The 4,913-nt window shown below is 43.2% G+C and overlaps 1 long non-coding RNA gene across 1 annotated transcript; it reads right to left on the bottom strand.

Annotated features, from left to right (window-relative positions):
• Positions 1 to 2,792: 2,792 nt before the first annotated feature.
• LOC120684653 lies at positions 2,793 to 3,932 on the bottom strand. Its single transcript, XR_005679399.1, has 2 exons — positions 3,757 to 3,932; positions 2,793 to 2,883 (listed from the first exon to the last, which is right to left on the bottom strand). It is a non-coding gene; the product is annotated as an uncharacterized LOC120684653 (long non-coding RNA).
• Between the last annotated feature and the right edge of the window lie 981 nt (positions 3,933 to 4,913).

Below are 4,913 nucleotides of genomic sequence, written 5' to 3'. Positions count from 1 at the left end.
TTTTAAGGTTCCAACACCTCTGGTGTACACTTGTAGCTCTGATACCAGCTGTGGCAGAACCACCTGAATTATCCCGGCTCAAGTGCGCAGGCCATCACCATAAAGGCAACACCGGCTCAAACGCACTTCAAACGGAACAATCCTTGGTCTGTCGGGTAACGTCCCGATACAACCACCGGTTCTCGGATCGAACAAGCATACCCCACACGAAGGCGAGTCCAGAGATATTACAACCACAAGTTTTACATCACAGGCATAAAAGTTATTACAAACCAATTCTAAAGTATTATTACAAGACCAACCTTAGTAAACAGTTATACAAGCCATAACTTAAGTTCAGAGTTTAGACAGCGGAAGATAAAACACGACGGCTACAACACGTCACAAAAGGATACCGGGCTAGCCCAAGCATGGTATCACACGTCACAGTCATTGCCGGTCGAAGACGTATCCCACTCTACGGACCAGCCAGGAGGCAACAAGCAAGGGTAGGTCAAGCTAGCGATTTGCTCCTCAAAACTCATACTTGAAAAGGTTTTCAACAGCAAGGCTGAGTATTCTAATACTCAACAAGACTTAACCGTCAACGGGTCTAAGTAGCCCACTATAGCTAGACTATGCAGGGTTTGTGAGGCTCTGGTTTTCCTTTTGCTGAAAAGCAATAAAGAGTATGTCCTTATTTTTAAGTTTTAGCTTTCAAGATTCTAGTTGATTTAACCATTCTATGTAAGCAACTACTATCCAAACATTGTAGAAAACTAAGCAAACAACAAGATTGAAAAATAATATTGTTGCTCTTATTACTCTGTGTGGCAAAGGGATCAAGCAGTCTCATATCATCGTGAGAGGCGGACGATTCTGAATCGAAATTCAACCTTGCAAGGACAAACCTAGCACACACATCTGGAACACCGTCGGGTCATTCCCAAACAACCGTTGACCTTTCTTTCCGGCTTGTGGATAGGAACACTCTCCCCGACTACAGGGCTCCAAGGTCCACCCATGTCCGGTCCACCCTTGTCCCTTGAAGTCGTAGTGTTGCGCAACATAACAATAAAAGCTGTCCCTAAGAGAGAGTGTCAGGTATATCCACTCCCCGGTCCAATCGGCTACTAGGCTTGCCGCATACCATATTTACGGCATGTTGTAAGGATCACCGGGGTGTCCGACCCTAGAGGGGGAGGGGGTGAATAGGGTCGCTAATCGCTTTTCTATCCTAGGGCTCAATCTAATTGCATAAGATAAACCTAACACGTCCTATACATGCTAGTTATGACTAAGGTTTATCTATGCTACCCTCTACTTACCCCAAAAGACTTGCAACCTATTGCCAATCCTAATCAAACTAACTAGGAAAGTAAAGGTAAGCAAGAAAGAGTAAATGCGGAAACGTAATGCGGTAAGTAAAGCGGTAAGGGAGAGGATATGCAAACTCCCGTGAAGACACCAAGACACACGATTTAACGTGGTTCGGTTAGGACACCAAAGTCCCTCCCTACGTCCACGGCCACTTGCTCACAAAGAACAAGTGTGATACCGAGTCTCTTCGCTTGATCACCGTCTTGCCACGCCTCCAAGGCTCCCGACAAGCAAAGGCTAAGTGACACCAAGTCACAAAGACGAGGTCACCGCCACCGTCTATCTCGAAGCGTCACCACGGCACCGTCTTCACTATCTTGGAGCTTTAACACCAAGTAGGGGCCTCCTTCCCCGCACAAAGTGTCGTTGCCACTCCACACCAAGTCGGAGGGTCACACGACGAGTACAAGTGTTTGCTTGCCGCAGCAAGACTTCTCTCAAGGGAGCTCTCACAAGAACTAATCCCTAATCAAGCACTAAGCACTCTAACAAGTGTGCTTAAGCCTATATGATGTACAATGAAGCTCTATGGTGGTTGGAGATGATCTTTAGCTCTAGTATACTTCCTTGAACTCCAGCACTCTCAAATGGTGCGGCCTTGGGGGTATATATAGGCAGCACAAGCAAATATAGCCGTTGGAGAAAAGCTGCCAGAAATGTGCTTAACACCGGTTAATCCGATGCTCCCCAAATTGCCATCGTCGGTTTAACCGGTGATACTAAACTGCCCACTGAAAACTAGCCGTTACGTGTACGGGCAATCAACCGACGCAATCGACCGGTGTATGTAATGTTAGCGTCGGTTTAACCGGTGAGTGCAACTGTCCTCTGATCCTTGAAAAACAAACTCTCTGGACAACTGCACCGACGCCATTAACCGGTGCATCATCGGTTCATCCGATGTATGCATTTTTCTTGGTCTGCTTCTGCCATTGCACCGACGTATTCAAACTTCCTATCGTCGGTTCATCCGGTGCCAAACCCTAGCCCGCAGGCCATCTCTGTCATTGCACCGATGAGTACATTTTGCCTTACGTCGGTTTAACCGGTGATACTAAAACTCCCAGACGTGCTCAAGTCAATGCACCGACGTGTGTAATTTGCTTGGCGTCGGTTCAACCCCCGTAGGGGCGGCCCTTCGGGCCTAGCTTCGCCTCTCTTCTCTTTGTCATCACTTGAACCTAAAAGCCTGGGTATATCATCTAAGCAAACACATTAGTTCAAGTGTTGCGTGTGTCATCAATCGCCAAAACATTATATTGAAATATGGCATGAGAGGCCATTTTCGCTACAATCTCCCCCTTTTTGGTGATTGATGACAACACAACCAAAGCAAGCAAGATAAATTGCAAGAATATGAAATTGATACAAATTTGAAAAGTTAGAAACTACTTAGCTTGCTTGGATGACATTTCAATGCTCATTTTTTTTTAAAAAAAAGCCCTTGATACTAAATGTAGAAAGAATTGTGGAACAATGGCTTGTGTGAGGTTTGAACCATATGAGCAATGAAAGTTTTTGTACCTTAGTCCATGGGATCATCAAATTGCACTTCTCCCCCATATTGACTAAGTACCTCCCCCTATCACCATGCATCCTTTTGCATTGCATTTTCCATTCCTCCCCCTTGCTAATGGCATCACTTGCCACTTGCTTGCTTTTAGGGTACATTTCTCCCCCTTTGTCATCAAACACCTAAAAGCTTCATAACCACTAGCAACAAGGATCATTAGTAGCAAAAGAAATTCACTAGTGATAGAGTGTTATACCAACTAGATTAAGCATATCTCCCATTGTTTGAACAAGCTCCCCCTTTTACAAAACTTGTGGCACCTCCTATCTTGACATCCATTGTAATACCAATTGTGACTTGTAGGGGTAGTGTTCAAAAGAAATTGAATTCATGGAGATAGCTTTAGGTGACTAGCCATGCCTCCCTATATCATTTATCTCTTTAACCTTTTGGGAGTTATGGCTTGGTCTTCTTCCCTTGTCCAATCTTTCTTGATCCATTGATACCAAATGTAAGGTTAATTGCAATGTGTATTATCTTGATATCGAGGGATTGAGTGTATTACCATATGGACAAAAAGGAGTGTGACTACAACAAATAGCACTTGTAAAGCATGTTAGCCACAAAAACACAAGCTATAGAGTTAGCTCCCCCTAAATGTGTGCATTAGTGTTTGAATCACTTAATCAAATGTATGCACTTGTAATTCACATAATGGGGATCAAACTCTATAACTTGAAAAACATGACACCAAATGAATACCAAGGATAGGATTGATACCAATTATAGACTTTGGTATTTTCTTTCGAAAATATGTGTCATGGTGAAGCAACGGTTTTTGCCCATGTAGGTTGCACTAGATAAGAAGTTAGTACCAAAACAACCTACCATATGATATTTCTAGGAAGGCATAAAAGATACCAAATGTAAATACCAATTGTAAAGATAAGATCATGCATTCCTAGAGAGGCATTGAGCTACAATGATGCATGAAGGATATCAAATGAATTTGAGATCATCCTTTTACCTTGCTCATTACCTCATATGTAGGGGAGGGGAATTTGGGTTACTAATCCTTAATCCACAACTTGGCTTTAATTCAAAAACTTTTGCATGATGCATCCCTACTCATGCATCCAAACCTTGTCAAGCCTCCAAATTCCCCGTTACTTGGATGCTTTCCACCATCCAATGATGGCTTGGCCTCCTCCTAGGGCCATGGTTCCCCCTTTGATTCTCCCTCATGACTTGATTCACTTAGGTATTTCTCCCCCTTTGGGATATGCTTCTTCTTCTTGACAAAATATCTTTCTTTGATCCACATTTTTTTTTCTCCTTTGGAATCAAATCACTTTAAAAGGTCTTGCTTCTAAAAAGGTCTTGCAAAACAATATAGCTCAAAAGAAGATTAGTATCCTAGGGAGTTAGTTCCATGACTCATAATCCAATAGCGGAACCCCCGTAGGGGCGGCCCTTCGGGCCTAGCTTCGCCTCTCTTCTCTTTGTCATCACTTGAACCTAAAAGCCTGGGTATATCATCTAAGCAAACACATTAGTTCAAGTGTTGCGTGTGTCATCAATCGCCAAAACATTATATTGAAATATGGCATGAGAGGCCATTTTCGCTACACATGTGGCTAGTACTTTCAAAGACTTAACCACCGCTACCACACACCGCGACCTAAACAAGTTCATCAACACAGACGGGGTCTCAAATAAAGTCATGATGTCGATCACAACCCCGTCTGTCGTCCTTATATTGATAACAGAAAGGTAAACAATCAATTCCTATAGATCTCGCGAGTGACAGGCAATCACTCGACTTTTACCGGTCCTATAAGCTTAGCAAGTAGTCGAACTCAAGTCTAGTATTCAGTACATAGGTTCCTAGGATCATGTATCTAGGGTTTCAATTCAAATCCTAAGAACTGTAAATGCACAAGTAAATAATACAGTAAATGATAGTAATTTAAAATATAGGTTATGTCCGGGGCTTGCCTTCTCGGTAGTCGCTAACTATCTCAGCTCTAGGCTCTTCCGA

Source organism: Panicum virgatum, chromosome 8N (genome assembly GCF_016808335.1).
Source record: "Panicum virgatum strain AP13 chromosome 8N, P.virgatum_v5, whole genome shotgun sequence".
NCBI lineage: Eukaryota > Viridiplantae > Streptophyta > Magnoliopsida > Poales > Poaceae > Panicum > Panicum virgatum.
The sequence above is the reverse complement of the archived record's forward strand: the minus strand, read 5'-3'. Positions and strand labels throughout refer to the sequence as shown.